The sequence below is a fragment of the Canis aureus genome, chromosome 5 (assembly GCF_053574225.1).
Source record: "Canis aureus isolate CA01 chromosome 5, VMU_Caureus_v.1.0, whole genome shotgun sequence".
Taxonomy (NCBI): Eukaryota; Metazoa; Chordata; class Mammalia; order Carnivora; family Canidae; genus Canis; species Canis aureus.
Window position 1 is genome coordinate 47,878,456 of NC_135615.1, and position 24,659 is coordinate 47,903,114.

Sequence of the window (24,659 nt, forward strand, 5' to 3'; positions counted from 1 at the left end):
AATTACACCATTCCAATATTTTCCCATTTCCTCACCATCTTCTAACCCTGTTCTCCCCCATCCCTGCCAAATGATAAAATTATATCCCCATCAAAAGTAAAACAGGGGACACCTGAGTGGCTCTGTCAGATAAGTGCCCAACTTGTGATTTCAGCTCAGGTCATGATCTCGGAGCTGTGAGATCAAGTTCCAGGTGGGACTCTGCTTGCAGCTAGGAATCGGCTTGAAAATCTCTCCTTCTGACCCTCCCCTGGCATGCTCGCTCTCTTGCTCAATCTCTCTCAAATAAATAAATTAAAAATAAACAAAACAGATTACAGGTAAAGCCATCAACTTTAAATTATAATTCACCTAATTATAATTCACCTAATGAGTACTTCTGAGCATTGATTTCATGCCAGGAGCTGTCTTAGATTCTGAAAATAAAACAATTAAGTACAATAAAGGAAGTCCCACTCTCACAAGGCTTACATTTTATTGGAAAAGCAAATAATAATTAAATTAGTTAAATTAAGGGCTACAAGGAAAATGAGACACTGGCAATATAGTGGGACGGTAGAAGTGGAGTCACCAAAGGAAACATCTTCCTTTTTAAGGAAGACAAATAAGATCTGAGTAGTGGTAGATGGGAGACAAGAATGAGGCAAAGGCTAGCTCAAGATGAGGTGTGCAATTCAAGGAAGAGACAGTGGATTTTATTTCAAATCTAAGTGGCAGGGCTCCTTCCTGAAGGATGTCATATAAAACGTGATGCTAAGTTACAGATACGCAAATATCTGCCCAAGTCTTTGGCCAAACCTTTCAACTTTCATAATAGAAATCTAGTTTTACTTAGTTCTAGAGGGAACGCATAGAGATCTCTGCCAAGGCTGGAGCAGAGAATTCTTGACTTCCCATTTCTCGTTAGGGCTCTAAGACTGATGCATGCCAACACCCAAAGACCAAGTAAAATATGAAACTGCCTTTTCAGAAAGGACACCCAAACTGGGGTGTCCCATTGAGCTACTTCCAGAATTCTTACCCTGCCAGCACCATGTATTACCCAAACCAGAATCTATCAGAAGACACTTGTCAGCTGCTGTGTGGAGGATGGGCAGGAGGGGAAAAAGTGAAACTGAGAACACTCTGTGCTTTCTCATCACTGGCCTAGCATTACACAGGCCAGTAAAAAAATTTCCATAGGAAAGCAATGGAAAATTAATCAAATGTACTATAATATTAAATTATTTGTATTAAAATATGTTCAAAATATAAAACATTAAGTAATATAAACTATTGAATTTTTTAACGTTTCATTCTGATTTTAATAGTCTTTCATAAAGCCTTAAAACGTTTTCTGCCATGGTATCAGTGAAATATCTTTTTTATCCTCAAGCAAAAAGATAAAATTCATGAACTCTCTATGTGCCAGTTCTCTGAGATGCCAGCTTAAAATCTGCCTAAATCTGCTTTCGTCTTGGCAGAGTGCCATTGGTGCTCAGACATCAAAACAGGTGGCATTTCTGTCAACAAGTCTCCTATTTCATATTAGAAATGTACATTAAAGTGGCTTGTTTTATAAAATCCCCACTCCTGCAGCCAATACACATAGAATGGCCCTATTCCCAAGAAGTAGAAATATTTCCTTCCCGTCCCTCTTAGTGCAAAACCTAAATTCCTTTACAAATTGGTGGATGACCCCACTGAAAAGTCTTGAGAGATTTGTTCAGGTAATTAGGAAGCAGTTGAGCTAAGAGTAATTTCTTTAAATGACCAACAACAAACTTTATTCTGTACAGTCCAATACAACCAGCCTAAGGTAGAGGGATGAATGGATGATACCATTATTTTAAAACTCAGCACAAGCAGAGAGAAGCTTGCCATTCAACTATAAAATAATACAGAACAACTCTTCTAAGGGCATACATATATCCCTTAGTGGCAGAGGTGGCAAACTGACACCCAACACCTGATGTGACCAACATATTTTTCCAACTTTGGCAAGTAGCGACATGGGGACGAGTCTCACACTGTTAGCATAGCATTTTTTAAACATTTGAATGAGCTATCAATATTTAAAGATCATGTATTTCATATTTTAATTTCCAGTTCCTCTTGCAAAAGTCAAAAGATCCAAAGGCCCTCAAGCTCCACGTTTGCTTTGCTGCACAACAACAATCCCCCGAGGATGAGTAATAGCTACTCCCCACATATAGATGGAGAAATGCTGGATTTGCCAAGTCGTTATCACGCACCAGTATTTTGTAATTCCCTCCATGTATCATTCATTTATACAGCTGCCTGAGCAATGCGAGCCCTCCTTGATAATGAGGAGATCAGATGGATATATGGATCAACAGCTGGGTGGTTTTCAAGGACCCCCAAATTTCTGATCTTCCCTCAACAGTGAAGTTTTATAGCAAGCACTCTTTTGTAAGAAGAGAAAAAAGTGGTCCTTCCCGTGGGTTGCCACAGACCCACATCACAGGACACAGTTTGAAGAGCAGGGGATGGATGTCTTCCCACTCTCACTCACCCCCACAGCCCAGCCCAAGTGTACAGTGAATAATTTGCACAAAGAGCTAGAGCCCCGGATGTAGACTTTAAACAAAACACAGAGGAAATCAACAGGCACATGAAATTCCAGCAAGGAAGGATGCCTGGGTGGCTCAGCGGTTGAGTGTCTGCCTTCAGGTCAGGGTGTGATCCTGGCGTCTGGGGGCAAATCCCGCATCAGGCTCCCTATGCCTGCTTCTCCCTCTGCCTGTCTCTCTACCTCTCTCTGTGTGTCTCTCATGAAAAAATAAATCTTAGAAAAAAAATTCCAACAGGGAGATGCACCTGACAAGTCAAGATGTTAAAGGGTCATGAAGACTTGGGCATTTTGTATCGGTGCACGGGGTTTTTACCCTCTCAGATAAAACAGACCCTAGAACCTCTGATGAAGGGAAATCAGTGAGTGCCACACCAGACCAAGAGAGGTGAAAATTGAGTCCAAGCCCAGGCGAATCTACCTAACCTCAAAGATCATTCTGGCCTAATCAACAGTTCTGGCACATGGGCAGATATACAGGCTTTTGGAAAACAAAAACAAAAACAAAAACAAATTTCTTACTTGTTGGGGATAAAAGTAATTTACGAGAAGAAATTTTATGTCAATAAGAATTCTATACCAAATGGAAACTTTGAAAATACATTTTCGTGTTTTGTTCTTTTTTTTTTTTTTTTTTTTTTCATCCTGAAAAGCCCAGTCCAGGTCATTTTTCTTACTTGTTAATGGAATGTGAATTTCAGCAAGTTGTTTCAGACTCGAAATTTCTCCTGTCCTATCTCACTATTCCTGTCAGTGTGTCTCCTCCCTGCTGGGACCTGGTTACTCTGGGCTTCTAGTGGGAGTCCTGGTGCCCTGCTTCAGGATGTATGTCATTATAATTTGAATCTGAAGTATAAGCACCTAATGAAATTGGTTTTTCCCTAATCCACTCAAAGAACACATGTCAAGAGTCCCTTTGACTCTTCTGGAGGAATCACCAGGGCTAAGTCTCCAGCCCTAAGATGACCTGTGCTTCCTCTTGGATTGAAATAGTTGCCCTGCTCTGCCCTAGGAGGGGGGTGGGAGATATAGTACTGCCTTCTCCAGAGAACGCACTTCTGAATTTCGTATATCATCCAGAGTTCTTTCTCAAAACCCATGGATGGTAGGACTAAAAGAAGCATTTTAGAGAAAGAAATTCATTTTGCTTCTTTGAAATATTTTCAATCCTCCACATTCTCTGGTTTTATCCAACAATAAAATGCTGTATTTGCAAATATTTCAAAGAACATGCTCACACAATCTTCCCTTTTACAATATAGCAAAAACAATAATAAAGTTTTTATCTAAAATAAAGAGTGCTGTACCCTTCTCCTGCTAACCAAGAGCTGATGCTTTGTGGTTTACAGGTGACAAAGATGAGCTTCCCATTCCTCAGCGACAATGCTGGAAAGGCAATGCAATTGGCCAAGCTTTCACAGTAGTCCCAAGGACACCACCTGGGAAATAACTGAAGAGTAACTTCTGGCAGTTGCAGCCTCAGAGTATACATAGTGGAGTTTCATAGGGAATATCTGTGCCTGGGGTGGGGGTGGGGGGAGCAAAACAGGTTCCTCTCCCTCTCCCCACAATCCTACTTTAACACACAAAATAGAAACGACCACTAATACTTGTTGGTATTTGGGAAGAAGTATCTTTACTGTAACATTCATTCATTTTCCATCATGGGTGGAGAAGAGATTTATGTCATTGTTGGGTCGGTCTCTCTCTCTCTCTCTCTTTCTCTCTCGCTGTCTCCCCCCGTCGATTCCCCTCTCTCCCCCTCTCCTTCTCTTTCTCCATCTCTGTGTTCTGACTGCTTGGTCCCACTCTGTCCTCCTCCTTCTCCTCTTCTCTGCTCCCTCACTCCATGCCTGTCCCCCCTTCTCCTTCTGGCTATAATCTTCCTCTCCTCTCCCTCATCACATTCCTTTCCAATCTGAAGAACCAACCAGGTTGGAATCACAGATATTCTTCTATCCTCATTGTTTAAAGCCAAAGAGGCAGGCCCGGCTGCTTTGTTCATAACTGCCAAACTAAGCTCACCACCTGGGGAAATGGTGGGAAGCCCAGTGGGCCCAGGGCCATAGTGAAGATAAGCTAGTAGGAAAGAAAAGATAATGGCCCTTTGATCTGACATCTAGGTCTTTAGTTCTCCACTGCTTCAAAACCCATGGGAGGATGGAACATGATTAAACTTCTGGATTCCTAATAACTCCCTCTGCTGAGAACAAAAGGCACAAGACGGAGAGTGAGTCAGCTGATCCAAGAGCCAAGCAGGAAGGAGGCAGGACTTGCATTAGGGCCACCACGGGGAAGCCAGGCCCAGTAAAAAGTGATACAGCATGCTATACGGACTTCTTACTCTTGTCATTAGGGAAAAAATCCTATCCTTAAAAAGACTGTGACTTGTCTGCTCATAGTCCTAAGATGAAATTTCAGAGATGAAATTCAGGAAAAGAAAAAAAGAAAAATGAGGCCAGGCATGAATAGGGGCTATTCTATTAGTGATATTTGGTCATGGGTTTTCGCCAGAAAAATCTGTCATGTAGTATCACAGATATTTGTAATTAGGCCTTATGGTTCTTCTCTTGGCAGAGAGAACTGAGCTAAGTTAATGCCTATGAATCACTCAGGTCAAAGTGGGTAGGCCAGGTAAGCAGCATCCCTAGTAGAATACAGCCTTCACAAGGCTTATTCCAGAGAGGACTCTGGGAAGATCAACCACACGTCCCGGTTTGCCCAGTGGTGCTATACATCTATTGCCTGGCATAATTATTAATAACACCCCTTTTTCACTTTTTCACTTAATGGGATGAGCACTGGGATGTTATATGTTGGCAAACTGAACTTAAATCAAAAACATTTTTTAAAAATCCCTTTTCATTCTGAAAGGTGCCATTTTGAATGCTCAATTATAAGATCCCTTTAGTTATGTGCTATATAATGGATTACTTATAATCTATTAAAAGTGTCACAATTATATGTCAGACTACATTCAACAGAATTGCTGGAACTAAAAAAAAATCTTTAGAAATAAAAATTATTTAGAAATTCATGCAGCTTTACGGATAAACAATATATAAGGAAAGATAGAAAATAAATCAACCCGGAAGAGAAGGAAGCAATTAAAGGAAAGAAAATGCAACCCTGACCTTAATTTTCCACCATCCTCATTAATAATGACTGCTAAGAGTTGGTCAGCCATGCTATTTGGAAAGCAATCTTAGAAATTAATACAATTATTTAAGAACTTTTTTTAACCTTTGATTCACAAAACAAATGACCTTTCTAATTTCACCAAGATAACTTAGTAGTGAATAGATATTAGTGACACAAAGATCCCAAATCTAGTTTTCTGAGGAAGAAAAAAGAAAAGAAGCTTTCAGTAAATCTATAAGAAAGAATGAATTGTCTCCTTCCTTTTAAAGCCAGGTAGGAAACTTAAATGTTGACATTATCATCTATCTCCCTGCTATATTTCTCTTGCTAGGAGACTACAAACCAGGCAAAGCCACATTCACAGCTTGTAACAAAAGCTTCGTTTACATTGCATATAATATGCTTAATAAGATAATGCAGCTTTCAGCTTCCTTGTACAAGAGTCCTGGTGTCTAGTTAACAAGCAAAAATTAAACAAGATCAAGAAATGAGCTGTCCAGGTCTCCTATCTACCTGAAATTAAACCACTGATTCCTTACTGGGTGGAACTATGAGATGGCCTTTCCTGACATCAGAAACAGAATCAGATAGAGCCATGCAGCTGATGCAACATTGTACCTTCAATCCCACAACAGCCAACAGAAACTTGGTCAGAACAAGAAGCTGTTCCACATCCATTCTCTCCTTCCATAACCATCTTGCCCCTAATTTTCCAAGGACTCCACATTCAGTAATTTGGTCCTTTCTCCTGGCTGCCATTGTCAGCAGTTTCAGCACTGCCTTGTCATGATTTTAGACTCCCATCCAGGCCTTAATATTTTTTTGCTCTTAATACTCTATTAAAACACAATATATGTACAGAAAAGGGTAGCAGATTTCCACAAAGTAAACACACCCACGTAACAACATTTTAAAAATTAGGGCACTGCATCCTAAGCTCACTTCACCCCATGGATACAACTAGAGAACACCCATATGAATGTAAATAACCCTGAAAACAACCCAAACTGTGGCCGTACAGACTCTCCAGAGCTAAATGGAGAGAAGAGGCCACATGGAAGAGGATAAGAAAGGCAGAGACATGGTGAGAGGGTGAACAGACCTGCAGGACTGTCGGCCAGAGGGAAGGATGCCATGGGATTAGAGAGGGTGGGGGAAAAACAGACTGTCATACTGGGGAGCCCACATAGAGAAGACAAACCCCCATAACATTCAGCTTTGAAAACCAGAGGAGCCAAAATTTCCAAGTTCTTATTATAAGGGGGAGCTTAACACCCAGAATTTTAAAAATTAGTGGCCATAGCTCTGGGAGAACAAGAGGGCAAGAGAAAACAGAGTCCCCCACCTTAAAGAGATAGCACAGCAAACATCCTACAGAGATATAGCATAAAAGCAGCAGTTTGAAAAGTGTCTGAGGTATATAGAAGGGAGATTTGATTAGTCATCTCAGAACATGAACAGGAGGGACAGGGGCCTTTGGGGGACTTTCCAGGAACAAAGGAGCTGGTAGGCACCATTTCCCTCCCTTGTCCTCCTGCCTAGGCACATAGACACCAGTGGGAACCAGTGCAGTGTTAACGCCCACCATCTAACTTGCTAACAGTATGCCCTAATCCCACATCCCCCTGTTGACATGCCCCTCCAGCCAGGCCTCCCTTCCAGGTCCCCTCCCACAGCAGACATGGCAAACCTGGCTAATTTCACATGCCCCACCCCTATGTTCTCCTGCGGACATACCCCCTCCAATATGCTCTTGGACAGAGCCCATCCAAGGCAGCGCCACAAGCCTGGCAGTGTGCAAGCAGTCCCACCAGGGTTCAACACCACTCTAGAGTGACTCATGCCCTGGGGAGAGGGGAAGATAACCACATAGTCCAGTCCAAGTGCAGCCTAGCAGTGGGCTGACAGCTGATTCAAGTCTGACTGTAGGATCTACCCACCAACTAAAGAGTCTCAAAGGAAAACAATGGGAAAGTATCCTGCTGTTCCATGCTACTGCACCTCTGGCAAATGCCTGGTCTGACACAACTCAAGCCCAGTGTGGCCCCAAACTGGCCCACTAACAACACAAGGACAAAACTGAGCCCACAACAGGCAAAGAAAGTCATCGCAGATGACTAGACTAAAGGTAAAAGTGGCTCTGCCACAACAATAAAGTGCATGCAACACACAGGACATACCCATGAAGCACAAGGTTCTGGTGAACAGGGGACATCATAATGCAGGACACTACAGGACCTCTTCTTTATAAGGCTACTACTTTCAAGAGCAGAAGACACACCTTACTTTCCTAACACATAAAAACAGACACAAAGAATAAGACAAAATAAGGAGACAGAAAAAAAATGTTTTCAACAAAAAATTATAGCAAGAGAGCTAAGTGAAATGGAGATAAGTAACAATTTAAAGTAATGACCATAAATACTCTCACTGGACTTGAGAAAAAAAGTGAGGGACCTCAGACCCTCAACAAAGAGATAGAAAACATAAAAAAGATGAAAAACTCAGTATGTGAAATTTAAAATACACTAGCTGGAATAAATAGGAGACTACAGGAAGCAGAATGGAAATGGTGACCTAGAGGACAGAGTAATGAAACACAGCTGAAAACAGAAAAAAAAATCTAATAAATGACAGTAGACTTAGTGAACTCTGATTTCATCAGGCTTCATAACCTTTGCACTATAGAAATCTCAGAAGCAGAAGAGAGAGAAAGAGGGAAGGAAATTTTATTTGAAGAAATAATAGCTGAAGATGTCCAGAATCTGAGGAAGGAAACAAAAATCCAGCCCAGGAGACACAGAGAGCTCTCAACAAAATCAACTCAAGGAGGTCCACACCAAGACACATAGTAATTAAAACGGCAAAAATAGTGACAAAGAGAGAATTTTAAAAGCAGCAAAAGAAAACATTTGTACATAAGGCTATCAGCTGATTTTTTTCAGCAGAAACTTTGCAGGCCAGAGGGAGTGGTATGATACATTCAAAGTGCTGAAAGAAAAGAACTGCAATAAAGAATACTATATCCAGCAATGCTATCATTCAGAATAAAAAGGGGGATAAAGAGTTTCCCAAACAAACAGAAGTTAAAGGAATTTGTGACCACTAAATGAGCCCTACAAGAAATGTTAAAGGGGACACTTTGAATGGAAAGGAAAGACTGTACATTTGAGTAAAAGTCGGAAGCACAAAATCAGAAAAATTTAGTATATCTACAAAAATCAGCCAAGGAATTCACAAAACCAAAGTTATAAAGTATGTCACCATATACCTAAAATATGATGAGGCAGAGAGGAAGGGGAATAAAGAGGATTTCCAAATCAATTGACCATCAACTTAATACTGCCTGCTATATGCATAAGATGTTATTTACAAACCTAATGTCAACCAAAAATCAAAAGCCAGTGATATGAAAAAATAAAGAGAAAGGAATCCAAATATATCACCAAACTGTGAGAGAGGAGAGCAAGAAAAGAAAGAAACATAGAACAAGTGTAAAAACAGCTACACAACAGGTGACACAATGGCAATGAGTACCTAATTATCAGTAATTACTTGTAATGTAGATGGACTAAGTGTTCCAATCAAAAGACATAGAGTGAATGGGGGAAAGGTGAAATATATCTACATGCTGCCTACAATTCATTTCAGACCTAAAACGCATGCAGAATTTAACTGAAGGGGTAGAAAAGCATTTATCATGCAAATGGAATTGAAAAGAAAGAGAAGGTAGCAATACTTTTACTGGACAAAATAGATTTTAAAACTAAGACTGTAACAAGAGACAAAGAAGGACACTTTATGAACAAAAAGAGGGACAATCCAACAAGAGAATATACCGATAGTATATATTTATGCACTCAACATGGGAGCATCCAAATACATAAAGCAATATTAACAAACATGTAAGACATAATCAATAGTGATACAATCATAGTAGGGGACCTTACCACCCCATTTACATCAACAGACAGATCATCCAGACAGGATGTCAAAAACAAAACAAAAAGATGAAAGCCATTGTTCACAGTGAACAATGCATTGGACCAGATGGATCTAACAGATATATTCAAAAGATTCTATCCTAAAACAGAAGAATAAACATTCCTTTCAAGTGCACACAGACCATTCTCTAGAATAGATCACATGTTAGGCCACAAAACAAGTCTCAACAAATTCAAAAAGATCCAAGTCATACCATGTGTCTTTTCTAATAAGACTATGAAACCAGGAACCAACCACAAGAAAAAAAAATAGAGCAGAAATACATGGAGATTACATAACATGCTACTACACAATGAATGGTCAACAGGAAATTAAAAAGAAATTTAAAAATTACATGGAAATAAATGAAAATGAAAATATAATAGTCCAAAACCTTTGGGATGCAGAAGTGGCTGTAATAGGGAAGTTTAGAGCAATACAAATCTATCTTAACATACAAGAAAAATTGTATATAAACAACCTAACATTACATCTACAGGAGCTACAAAAAGAACAAACAAAACCCAAACCAGAAGAAGGAAGGAAATAATAAAGATTAGAGCAGAAATAAATAAAACAAAAACTAAAAGCAAGAGAACAGGTCAATGAAACCAGGAGCTGGTTCTTTGAAAAGACCAATCAAACTGATAAACTTTTAGCCAGACTCATCAAAAAAAAAAAAAAAAAAGTTAGAGAGAGGGAGGGAGGGAGGTGCTGGGAGCAGTGGGAAGGACTCAAGCAAAATCAGAAATAAAAGTGGAGAAAAAACAACAGAAATACAAAGGATTATAAGACAGTATTCTGAAAAGTTATGTAACAGCAAATTGGGCAACCTAGAAGAGAGAGATAAATTCCCACAAACCTATAAGTTAGCAGAAGGGATTCAGAAGAAATAGAAAATTTTAACAGATCTATTACCACCAATGAAATTGAATTACTAATCAAAAAACTCCCAAAAAACAAAAGTCCAGGACCAGACAGCTTCACAGGAGAATTTACCAAACATGTAAAGAATAGTTAATATCTATTCTTCTTAAACTATTTCAAAAAGTAGAAAAGGAAAGAAAGCTTCCCAATTCATTCTTTATAGAATGGGCAGCATTATCCTGATACAAAAACCAGATAAAGATGCTACCAAAATAAAGAAAACCACAGGCCGGTATCTATTTTAAAAATCATTTATCAGGATCAAGTGGTATTTATTCCTGGGATGCAAGGATGGTTCAATATTCACAAATTAATCAGTGTGACACATCACATCAATAAGAGAAAAGAATCATAAGATCCATTCAATAGATACAGAAGAAGCATCTGATAAAGTATAATGTCCATTCATGATAAAAACCCTTAACAAAGTAGGTTTAGAGGAAACATTCCTTAGCATACTGAAGTCCTATATGAAAAACCCACAGCTACCATCATACTCAATGGGGAAAAACAGAGAGCTTTTCCTCTAGGATCAGGAACAAGACAAGGATGTTCACTCTTACCACTTTTATTCAGCTTAGTCCTGGAAGTCATAGGCATAGCAATTAGACAACAAAGAGAAATAAAAGTCACGTAAACTGGTGAGGAAAAAAGTAAAACTTTGACTATTTGCAGATGACATAGTACTACATATAGAAAACCTTAAAGACTCTACCAAAAAACTAGGACTCATAAATGAATTCAGTAAGGTCAAAGGATGCAAAATCTATGTATAGAAATCTGTTGCATTCCTATACACTAATAATGAAGTAGCAGAAAGAGAAATTAAGAAAATAACCCCACTTACAATTGAGTCAAAAATAATAAAATACCTAGGAATAAATTTAACCAAAGAGATGTGGGACCTGGAATTTGAAAGCTATAAAACACTGGTGAAAGAAATTAAAGAGGATACATACAAATGGAAATATATTCCACGGTCCCAGATTAGGAGAACAAATACTGTTAAAATGTCTATGCTGCCCAAAGCAATCTACAGACTGAATGCAATCCCTATCAAAACACCAGCTGTTTTTTTTACAGAACTAGAACAAATAATCCCCAAATTTGTATAGAATCAGTGACCCTGAGTAGCTGAAGCAATTTTGAAAAAGGTGAGCAAAACTGGAGGTATCACAGTCCCAGGTTTCAAGACATACCACAGAGGAGTAGTCATCAAAACAATATGGTACTGACACAAAAACAGACACACAGATGAATAGAACAGGGTAGAGAGCCAATAAACCCATGATTATATAGTCAATTAATCTTCAACAAAGGAGGCAAGAATATGCAATGGAAAAAGATAATCTTTTCAACAAATAGTATTGGGAACACTAGACAGCTACATGCAAACGAATGAATCTGGGCCACATTCTTAGACCATACACAAAAACAAACTCAAATAGATGAAGACCCTAAATGTGAGACCTAAAACCATAAAAATTCTAGAGAGAGAACAAGCAGTGCTTTCTTTTTTTTTTTTTAATCTGTTTTTTTTTTAGATTTTATTTATTTATTCATGAGAGACACACACAGAAAGAGGCAGAGACACAGGCAGAGGGAGAAGCAGGCTCCAAGCAGGGAGCCTGATATGGGACTCGATCCTGGGACTCCAGGATCATGCGCTGAACTGAAGGTAGACGTTTAACCACTGAGCATCCCAGGCATCCCAAGCAGTGCTTTTTCTAACATAAAGTGCAGCAACATTTTTCTAGATATGACTTCTGAGGAAAAGGAAACAAAAGTAAAAATAAATTATGGGAATTACAATGAAATAAAATGCTTCTGTACAGCAAAGAAAACAATCGGCAAAACTAAAAGGCAACCTACTGAATGGGAGAAGATATTTGCACATGACATCCCTGATAAAGGGTTAGTATCCAAAATAAATAAAGAACTTTTTCAACTCGACACCAAAAAAAAAGATTAATCCTATTAAAAAATGAGAAGACATGAACAGACATTTTTCTAAAGAATAAGACATACAGATGGCCGACTGCCATATAAGATGTTCAACCTCACTCATCATCAGGGAAATGCAAGTCAAAACCACAGTGAGATTTTACTTTACACCTGTCAGAATGGGTAAAATAAAAAAATAAATTTAAAAAACAAGAAACAAGTCTTGGCAAGAACGTGAAGAAAAAGGAACTTTCATGCACTGTTGGTGCAAATACAAACAGGTACAGCCCCTGTGTATAACAGTATGGAGGTTCCTCAAAAAGTTAAAAATACAATTACCATATGATCCAGCAAGTCCACTATCAGGTGGGTATTTACCCAAAGAATATGAAAACACTAACTTGAAAAGTGACATGCACTTCTACATTTATTGTAGCATTATCTCAATAGCCAAAGCATGGAAGCAGCCCAAGTGTTTGTCAATAGAGGAATGAATAAAAAAGAAGTGGTATATATGTATACACACAGTGGAATATTAGCCATAAAAAAGAAGAAAATCTTGCCATTTGCAATGACATGGATGGATCCAGAGGATATATTGTTAAATGAAACAAGCCGGAGAAAGACAAATACCATATGATTTCACTCATGTGTGGAATTTAAGAAACAAACCAACAAAGAACAAAAAAGAGACAAACCAAAAAATGGACTCTTAACAATGCAGAATAAACTGATAGTTACCAGAGAAGAGGTGGGTGGGGTGATGGGTTGAAACAGGTGAAAAGGATTAAGAGTACACTTACGATGAGCACTGAATAATACATAGAATTGTTGAATCAGTATATTATGTTCCTGAACCTAATATAACACTGCATGTTAAGTATACCAGAATTAAATTTTTCTAAGAGTGGTATTTAGTTCTGCACAGTAACAATGGGAAAAATGGACATTTATGAAAAAAATTAGAACATTTCAGCACCCAAGAAGCTCTACCCCTTACATCCCTCTCAGCCACCTTCTTCCCTTAAAGTTAACCATGGTCCCGAAGTCCAACACTAAAGCTCTAATTCTACACTTCATATGAATAAATCGTATAGCATATACTGCTTTGTGTCTAGGCTCTTCTCCCAACATTGTATTTTTGAGATTCATCCATATAGTGCATGGTGGCAGCTCATTCCCCATTATTGGTAAAGTGCTTCATTTTGTGACTGTACCAAAATTCAGGAAATTGTTTTCACTTTTCACTATCGCAAACAATTGCACACACCTTTTGGTGTGAAAATTACCTATTTTGGGTGGCCTAAGAAGAGAAATGCTAGGCTCCAGGTAATTACATTAGTTTAGTTTTCACAGACACCAAAAAGACTTCCAAAGTGAATCTACCAATTCACAATCGCACCATCTAGAAGCATTCCAGCCATCTCACGTACTCACGGGGGTGTCATTCTCTCCACGGTAGCCCTCCTGACAGATGTAGTATAGTACTAGGACTGCGGGTTTAATTTCCTAGAGACTGATGGAGTTGAATCACCCAGCTTTCTTAACCTTTTAAGGTTCACCTACCCAGTAGCCCACCTTGGTCATTCGATTCCTCTCTGGTTACATACTTAGGGATGCGGCCCTAAAAACCAACGGTATGTACGTTCACTCCACTCAAAGCCATCCTGCCTGTTGGCCACTGTCACTGTCTACCAATCACTCCCATCTCCAGTCTCAGTCTCCCTTGTGGATCTCTCTGGGTTCAGCCTCTTCTCTCTCTCCTGATGCAGCCAATCTGACACCTGACTGCTTCGGGTGTCAGATAACCTCATAGGCTGCCTGCACCAAGAAAGCCATGTTCCTACAGTGTTGCCACCGCAAGTTCCCTGTGGTTCTTACCATTTCCTTCCTCTCTCCAGCCCCAGAGAAAGGACTGTCCCTTCTTCTCTTGAAAAATCTCAACCTATGAAAAAAAAAAAATTGTGTTTCTCTCAGTTTGTTTTGCCACTTACTATTTGTGTGACCAAATGCAAGTTACCTGACCTCTCTTGGACTCAGGTTTCTTACCTGGAAAATGAGAATATTGATTAACTTATGAAACTGCTGTGAAAATTAAAGGACATAGCTTAAAATGCCCCCATTCAATGCCTGATCGGTGCTCTGTAAAGGTTCTCTTTCCATTTTTCCTTTTCTCTCTGCATCATCATTAATCTCCTCCTTTGAACTTCGAAGCAGTAAAGTAGCAAATAAAAACCAACTGGCTTTTGCAATGAGACACACTGAGACCTGAAACCTAATGTTTATTAGTGACTAGCTCAGTCGTTAATTTTGCTAAATCAGCCTCTCACCCTCAGAAGGATCTGAGGATGTTATATTCCAAAGTGTGACAATCACAAGTCACTCAGGGTAACCGTGCTTCTAGACTAGGGGTCTCAAAATGTGGGCTGAGCAGCCACTGCACCCCCTGCCCTTCGATCCCCAGCTGGCCGTATGCTTCCCTCCTTCCCTCCCTATTCTCTTCCACCAGGCCAGCCTTCCTCATTTGCACCACACCTCCCTAGGCCTTGAGGCCTTTTATTTTGCTGCTTCTTCTCCAGCTTCTTATTGAACTAAATGATTAACTGCCTGAGAGTTACAGAACACTTGTGATGTATTTAATATTGTTTCTTTTACAAATATAGACTCCCTCTCTGCTCTCCAAATTTTTACAACTTAGCATGTCAGGCCTCATTAGTTTGATAGCAAATTATCACAAACTTAGTGAGTAAAGGTAATAGAAATGTATTATCTGACAGTTATGGACAGCAAGGATCCAAAAGAGGCCTCACTGGCCTCTGTTAGAGTCCAGAGCCACATCCCTTTCTGGGAGCTTTAGAGGAGAATCTGCTTCCTGAGGTTACGCTTATTCTTTGGCTCATGGGCCACTTTCTCCACTGGTGATGACTGGCTGGGTATTTCTCCTGCTGCATCATTCTGACACTCTCCCACTCTCCCGCCTCTCTTTTCTACTCCTAAGGACCTTTGTGATTATGCAGGACCCACCCAGATAATCTAGAATAATCTCTCCATCTTGAAGTCATTGAATCAGCAACCTTAATTCCGTTTGCCATCTTAATTCCCCCTGGCCAGGGAACATAACATATTCACAGGTTCCAGGGATTAGGACATGGATAATTTGCAGGGAGAGGGGTGATTCCATCACCACAGCCCTCAGCACTGTTACTGAGCCTGTCTTTCCCTCAAAATGCAGGTGAGATGGCAGTGCTGGTTTACCTAATAGTGCTGTTACAGGTTTTCTTTCAGTTCAGAAACAAAACAAAACAAAAATGAAAGCAAGCCTCCAAAATACAAACAACTCAGAGTTGGCATTATAACATGTCATGGCAAAGCAAAGCAGTTTTCTCCTGCACGCCTGTGCCTATAAATCCCAACTGGTACTTTTCGTTTGTTCTCCCCAAAACACCATCACTTTTATGAGTTGTTAACAAGAAGGGAGGAGAGAAAGGTGAGTGAAAAGGATGGATACTAGCTACAGAACCAAGTGTAATTTCAGGAGAAGGAAGAGGAGGAGAAGGAGGGGGAGGAGGAGGAACTCAAGAGCATACCAAAGAAACTTCTGTGTTGCCTAGGGTACTCTAAACCTTGAGCAAAGCTCTGAATAATCACTTGGTCTGAGAGTAATCCTAAACCTAAGTGTAAATCCTGAAGGTGTCCATGAACGTTCCTTTGTCCTGTTCTCTCTCGACGTTCCATAAATTGCCTGGGGAGGGTCATCTGACTCACCCATGAAACTACCAGAATTAAACAGGACAAAGCAAGTAAAATCACATGGGGTACTTTCACCTGTTATCTCTTCTCCAAATAAATTATCAGGGCACTGTTTCCAGTTTGGGGTTTGTGGGGGGAGGATGGTAACTCAGATCCAACTTTTAAATGTCTCCAATGAGCTGGGCTCCAGACTTCCTTTGCTACTTCAGGGTTTTAAGTAACAAATCTTACAAGTTATATAATGTCTCTAAAACCTGATTTACTATATATATTTTTTCTCTATATAACCTTTAGGGAATTTTTCAGTACACCAAATAAGTTCCAAATATGTTACTGTGCACTTTAATTCATTTCTTAAATCATACACAACATTAGTAGGTAACCCAATTCATCTTGATGAATCTAGCTGTGAAGGTGGCTACCATGGCTGACCTCACCCTGCATGAAACGTTTCCATGAGGCCACCATCTTCCTGGAATCAATGTGCCTATCTAACTATTTTTGTCTTCCAACTTCTAAACTCTTCCTCAAATCTTCCTGATGGTCTCTATCCCCTCAACTTCATTTTCCTAACACTTACCACAGTTTTAGTTAATTATCAGGGTCAATTTCTGTTCACTCCATGAGGACAGGGACCATATCCATCTCTTTCTTCCATGTTTCAGCGCTGTACCTGGCACACAAAGGGCCCACAAACACTGGTGAACCAATAAATGCTCCCTGTCCTTACTTTTCTTTTCAATACGCTTACATGTATTCATGCCAGGCACTATTTTAAGTATTTTACATGCATTAATTCATTTATTCTTATAGCCAATTCCATTACGTGGGGACTTGTATTTCCTTGTTTTACACATAAGAAAATGGGCAGAAAAGACTCAATAATTTACACAAAGTCATATAGCCATTAATAACAGATAGCATTTATTAAGTGCTTAATATGTGTCAGACAGGGCTACAGCTAGTCATCTAAGGTGACTTTCCTCAATTTACAAGAGATGATCTTCTTGGGTGGATAAATTAAAAAAGGCAACCCTGCCTCCTCGTAAGTCTCCTCCAAGGCACAGGGCTTTTAGGTTGAAAGCAGGTTCCCATAGTACCAGTCCTTCAAACTTGGGCCTTTCTTAGGGCACAGCCTGAATGACAGGGCCACACATTCCTCTGAGGACTAAATGGTGACTAAACCACAGCAACCCAATGACATGGGCATCAGTTCTATCATGTCAGGTTTACAGAAACAAGAACCTAAGTTCTTAGGCCCATAGAGAGCCCAAGCTGTGCAGAGCTATCCAGCTGCTGAGTGACAGAGGTAGAATTTAAGCCTACACATTATGGCCCTGGAGCCCACCCACCTAACAATACACCCTACTGAATTTCCTAGCCTTGGTTTTTAGGACAGCCTCCTAACTAGTCTCCTTGCATCCCAGTGTGTCTCATTTTGATTCACTATTGCAGCTGCAGTGAGTTTCTAAACACATACATCCAATCATGTCTCCTTCTTACTTGAGCACAACGAGAGCTCTCCCAGGACCCTCAAGATCAAATCAAGACCCCTTCTTGTGGCTGAGAAGGCTCCTTATGATCTGATCCTGGTCACCCTTCAGCTGAATGCCTTCTAGCTCTCTCCCTCTGTATCCCTCACTGCACACAATGACATAACGTCATGTGATATCCTGCTTTATGATTCTTCATGCTCCTTCCTGCCTCAGGCCTTAGCACATGATATTCTTTCCGCATGGAGTCCTTTCCCTTCCTGCTGCAGTTGACTAGCTCCTACTTATACCTTCAGTCTTAGCCAAAATGTCACCTCAGATCCATGTTCCTGGAACAGTCTAAATCAGATCCTTCATAGATTCTCTCTTCATACCCATATTTTTCTTTTCTTTTTTTTTTTAAAGATTTTTATTTTATTTATTCATGAGATACACAGAGAGACTGAGAGGCAGAGACACAGGCAGAGGGAGAAGCAGGCTCCATGCAGGGAGTCCAACGTGGGACTCCATCCCAGGTGTCCAGGACTACACCCTGGGCTGAAGGCGGTGCTAAACCGCTGAGCCACCAGGGCTGCCCCATATTTTTCTTAATAAGTAATACTGTGCAAGTGTGATTATTCAAAAAACATCAGTTTCCCCCAATAATAAGTAAGTATCATGGTGGCCAGGGCCATCTCTATTTCATTAATTAATTATAAGCTCAGAATTTAGCACATTTTCTAGCACATAAAGACAACCAAACCTTGCTAAATATCCCCCTTGGTGCTCACTGTGCTTCCCCATCATGGCATTCATCACAGTAATCCCCTGATTATTTCTATAATCCTCCATTCAGTTGTAATTATTTAAAATATTAAAAATACAAACACTGTATCTGGATTTGGAGCCCACTACTGAACCTCAAGTGTCTAGCTCAATGCCTACCACATAGTAGCCACTCAAACATTCCAGAAAAAAAATGGGTGAACAAGCAGGAGTAACTGGCCCCTTCAGCGTAAAAATCCTCTTCATTATTATTGCCATAAATGACAACAATGGACTAAAGAGTTGCTGTACTTTAATGCCTCTGAAGGAACAGAATCTATAAGGAGCACTGAGAGAAGGTGATCAGCTTCAAAATCTAACCCAGTATTACCCACCAGCTACAACAGACTGAGGTGGTAGAGGGCCAGTCACTTTTGAGGCTTAGTCAAAAGTCTCACGAGTAGCCACTCAAACAGAGAACTCAGCATCTACTGGCCAACTCCTGCAGAGAATCAAGGCCACAGAACTACAAAGACTAACCTACAATGGACTATCATGTTAATCAGTAGACACTGGATTGACTCCCCATTAAAGAGAGATTGTGAGGACCGAAATCCTTCTGAAAGCATAATTAAATGACAACCCATCAGTCTAAAAAGGGTGGTGGGATGCACTCAAATGAAAGGCAAAAGCAAAGTAAAATATATTATTTAATAGCATCCTACAAGACGATGGAGGAAAAGTCCTTCTGAAAAACATGATTTACTCAATGACAGAGGAAAACAACATCTTTTCTAGGTATAATATATGCAATGGAGGTGATACTATGCCTCATTATGACCTGGTTCCGGAAAGTCTACCTGGACTTGCAAATGGTGACAAGATCCTCAGAGTTCTAGAACAGGACTGGACTGTTCTGCCTACTGGCCAGTCATGATTGCCAAGTTCTATATGAAGGAATTTCACAGCGGTCTTGGAGCCCATGTGCATGAAATGTGACCAGTTAGTGTCATGTAATGACAGTGATCCCAAAATGACACAAATGTACTGATATCTAATTAATGAGATTACGTATGACAATACAAATGTCCTTGTATGCTCCCACTGGTGCAGGGGACACGTATTGGGCTGACCAAGCTTCATCATCTTCAGAATTCAAAGTCAAGTCTCTTTCCACCCACAGATCAATAAATTCCGCACTCTGCTTCTAATACCAAAATTCTAAACATAAGGTTAGGCAAGTTTGCATATTCAATATGCCTCCATTCGATATCCTTTTTTCGTCTCGGTCTTGCTATTCAGGATCTCATCAGTCCTAAAGTGCATACCTTAACACAAACGATGCTGATTTTACTTTGTTTGGTTTATCACCTGAGTAATCGAAGAACCTAACCTCTTGACATGAAATAGAAGCTTAAGTAAAACAGTGTTTAAAAAAAAACAAAACATCACATGGCTGACAACACACACAGTGGTTTCATCTGCTTTAAAGCTGTTGCACTGAGCCTGACAGCACCCACTGCCAGCGGTGAACACTCACCAGACATCAAGGAAGGTCCTCCACTCACAGTTACCCTGCCCTGGACGAGCGCAACACCACAGCTCTCCTTTCTGCTCTGCCTACCTCTCATGTCTTCTTATAGACAATACTGCCCTTTAGTAATGAATTTGGGACAGATTTCTTCTGGAGCAGTTTTTAAAACCATAACCAGGGAAAAGCCTTAAAAATCTCTCAACCAAATAAGTGGTTTGGGCTATTTACTGCATGGCCAGGGACTGGTTTTTTTATTTTTAAGAACACTTTCACCAAACATAGTTTTGCATCTTTTGCTAAGCATAACTGATCTAGTTACCTGTCTTCATTTTTACTCTCAGTCAGCTATTTTCCCAGTAAGAGGGGTGCCACTTCCCAGATAACTAAAACTTGAGTGGGCAGAAAGCGTGGTCCACAAGTCCCTCCTCGTGAAGACCACAGCAGTACTTAGGGCTCAAACTCAGGATGTCCCGAGTCACAGACATTCAAGGGATGCTAACTGGGTATGTGATTTGGTGGCCTAGGACTTGAAAATTCTAAGAAAAGTGAGCCAACACATTTCTCTGCCTCTGATCTGTTATGACTTCTGTATGTATAGTCCTTTGGGAGCACAAAGATCCTATAAAGGTTTCCTTCTAATATACAAAGGTTCTGGGGGAAAAGTTCACTATGTTGTGCTTTTATGTGAACTAGACATACCCCATCTCACAACTTGGCTTAGAAAAGTACGAGTTGGATTTCAGCCTCCCCACATCCCCTTGCCTGGCCTCTCATGGTCAATGAATAGCACTTGGATTTCTCTGCAGCACCGGAGCAATATTTATTCTCCCATCATTCATCATGCTTCTCAGGCTTGACTATGGATAAGGCGCTGGCTCTGTGGAGAATCTAACTGTGAGTAAAATGGTTTCCTCAGAAAAGGTTCCTCCTTCCTAGTGAATGAATGTCATGAGCAATGGTGTAGAAGGTGCTAAGAAACAACATGCCTGGTGCTGGAGACTATTCTAGTTTCAGGGGAGTATAACAGAGTCATGGATGATTGAGTTTATAAGAGGGCTTGCATGACCAGTCCAAGCAGTTTTGGAGAAGAGAAATCATTTGCCCACACTGAGCTTTGAGGACATAGATTTGGTGATGATCGACAGGACAAATCAGGGTGTGTCAATGGTAGAGAAGACCTAGAGGCCACAAGCCAATTAGCAAGTTGATAGAGTATATTATTGGCTAAACATTCACCATCACCTACCAAGAGAGTATTACACATTTCTAATCCATTAACTTCAGGCCTCGCTATAAGACTTTCTTTAAACAATAAGATGGGAATAAACAGAGTATGTACCACTTCCAAGCAAAACTTCAAGAGCCATTGTATGGTTCCATAATAAGTTCCTTTATCTTTGCCACAATATCCCAAATTGGGGCTGCTCCAACAGTCTGGGTCCCAGAGTGACAATAACAGGCAGCAGAGCTACAGTCAACTCATAATGAGCAAGCACCAGGCATAAAAAAGACTCCTTTTTTGTTTCATAAGCTGTTCAGTTTTACAGATTGTTAACACAGCATCACTTATCACAGACATGGGAAGCTAACACCCTAAAAGGTGAAAGTTGTAAGGTCTTAGACTAGATAAGCACAAGTAGTACTGGGTAGGAAAGGACAGACACAACAACAGCCATTAAAACAACAAATCATTATCTAACATTCATTTAGTATTTATGTGTCCAGCATTACATTAAACATAGCTCATCTGGTCCTCATAAAGCTAGAACTCAAGCACCAATTTAATACTGCAGTACATGCTCTTCCCCATTTTTTTTTCCAACAACTAATAATCACTTTGCGATTGTATATACATGCAGCGTTAACTCAGCAGGCCTGGGTTACTCGAACCCTGCACATTCTCAAAAAAGAAACATCTTCAGAACTGGCCCTTGACTGGCTCCAAGCCCAAGGACACTCTGCCTGGTGCTATATGACTGAGGCCTTGGGCCATGCATTATCAGTTTGATCAAGTAGCTTATGTTAACAATGGGATTTCTGGTGAATGTCTGTTTTTTCCTGGAGATCTGGAGTCTGAGTACCTGAGAGAAATCATGCTAGCACTACAGAACTACATAAATTCCGCCCCCCCCCCCCAAAAAAAAACCCTGGACATCAAGGCTCAAGTGAGCTTCCCTAGTTGGCAATAGGGAACTATTTGTGTGCATTGTCACATCATTACTCAAAGAATTAAGTGCATCAGTGCAACTTCCCTGGGAAAGAACTCTTATAAGCCTGCATCTAGTTTCTCCTGGGCTTTGCCCTAGGAGTCTCCCCCTTTTCTCATTTTAATCTGTATCCTTTCACAGCAATCAACCATGACCATGAGTGTGAGAGTTGTTCTAAGTCCCATGAGTCCTTCTAGCAAGCCATCAAAGCCTAAGGGGAGTCTTGAAAAGTTCTGACATAGCACAAAACCTAAGATAGGTCAGTGTCCAAAATGACCCCAAATTTCAAACCTGGGTGGCTCAAAACATGGTGGTTCAAGAACAGAAATGAGAAAGTCAGGAGAAATTAGTGAGCAGGATGTGGGGACTATAAAGGAGGAGGCTGAGAAGCCAAGTAGAGGAAGGGGGCTTAGTTCGGTGGCTGACTTACTATATTTGATTTCCATATCCAGGTAGGAATGTGCAATGGGAAATATATAACTAGAGTCTATACTAGAAGCCCAGGATAGACACATAGTTAACAGCTGAAACCCAAGAATGAATGAGATTACTAGGGAAAAGATTAGAGAAAGGCACAACAAAGAATTGAGCACAAACTAGGGAGGATGTAACATGGCTGCCAGTGAGAAGGAAGATGACTTCCACCTACTTCCCAAGTACTATCAAGGATGGGTTTTTTACTTTTACGCAAATTTGTATTAATCCAGTTATACCATACACCTTATACAAGAAAAGCACTGCTAAAAGTTTTTGTCAATATGTAAATAGCATGAAAAAAATCTCATGAGCAAAGCATTCAGAAATGACTCTCATAGCCATTGATCCTCCCAAATAAACTGGGATGAAGGGAAGCCCCAGGCATTCATGATACTTGTTCATGCATCTGTGGGGCTGTCACCAGAGTTATTTTTATAGGTTTGCTTATGTTGTTAGGCAGTCAAAAATTGAGGTCAAAAGAAAGACCCCAGTAAAGCCAGTAATCCTGGTACTGCACCAGGGCATTTTCCACAGAGAACAGAGCTAGGGGCCAAGAGCATCAACTCAAGCATCGTGCTTTTGCTTCTGCTCCCTCCTTACAGGTGTGATTTCTTTCTATTGCCTTGCGCTTCTCAATTTTTCTTTTTCTACACAAGAATGGCCTTGGAATCATGTCAGAGGTTCCTTTTAAATAATGCTGCAGTGGAAGTCAGAGTTTCTGCCTGACTTGTCTCCATTTTACCTGAAGAGACAGCCCCCTCCATGGTTATGCCCCATATACATCTCACTGAGGCTTCAGAAAACATTGACTCTGTCTCACATGCTCCTTTTTTTGGGTACTTCTACCCTTTTTAACTAATTCATAACATGCATCCTACTTTCAGAACACTGAATTGGTTCTCAGGCGTCATACTTGGCAGTGAACACAGGGTAAACTTCATTCAGGTCTACAGCCAGTCTTGCCTACCACACTCCTTGCAATGGAGAATTCCACTCCATGATCTTACACTCAGGTTGGTGAGAAAGGCATCCAAGAGCAACATTCAAACCAGTGTCTCAAAGGCTCCCCCATGTGTGCACATGAAAAACAACTCATCAGAGGAGTTCAGTGGACTAACTGCAGAATAAGAATGACAGGGATCAAATTTCAGATCTCAAAAACATGCTAACGTATGAGAAAACATCACATTATATAATTATGACTTTATTTATACATGTGTCATGTTTAAAAATCTAAAAGAATAATTAAGTGGGCTGATTTGGGACAGATTGGAGCATCGGCAAAGAAATACATGTATTAAAAAATTGATCTTTCTACATTAGGTGTGGAGAAAGGGGAAAATAATAAAAAGTAATTGGATTTGTTCCAACTAAAGGAACAAACAAAAAGAAAAGATAAACCCTCTGAATACAACATTAGCCATTGATTTATATATTTCAGCCCGTGAAAATAAACCAAAACATTTGTTGCACTTTCCAGAAAGCATTTCCCTAGTGGAATGTTTTCAGATCTCCCTTTCTGCCCATTTATCTTTCCCTCTGGGGAAAACCTGCGATATCTAAGACTGCTGTGTCAATCAGCAACTTTTAAGCAAAAGGTTGGCTTCCAGAATATTAAAACCAAGCCTGGCAAAGATTTTTTTTTTCCAACTCTCATCTTTTACAGATGAAGAAAGTGAACTCAGAGAAATGAAAGGTCTTGTCTAAGCTCACAGAACTGACAGGAAAGCTGAGAGCAGACCCCTAGTCTTCCAAGTCCAACCATCATTCCTTTACACGGTGCTATCTCTCAACTTTCAGCAACAAATAATAAATAGAAAATACACTAACAAATACTTCTTCTCATACTAAAAGGTGCTAGGCACTTATTCTATGCCGACATGTTT

At 40.1% G+C, this 24,659-nt stretch overlaps 1 protein-coding gene across 7 annotated transcripts in view; it reads right to left on the minus strand.

Moving 5' to 3' along the window:
• The window catches only part of PDE4D (phosphodiesterase 4D), a 1,385,565-nt gene that overhangs the window by 1,245,266 nt on the left and 115,640 nt on the right, over nucleotides 1–24,659 (minus strand). For 2 of the 7 annotated variants that reach the window (XM_077897887.1, XM_077897893.1), the window contains one exon: nucleotides 14,450–14,513. The exons of the other annotated variants lie outside the window; for them this stretch is intronic. The gene's annotated coding sequence lies outside the window, so the exon portion shown is untranslated. The remainder of the gene's footprint in view (nucleotides 1–14,449; nucleotides 14,514–24,659) is intronic. 7 annotated transcript variants of the gene reach the window in all.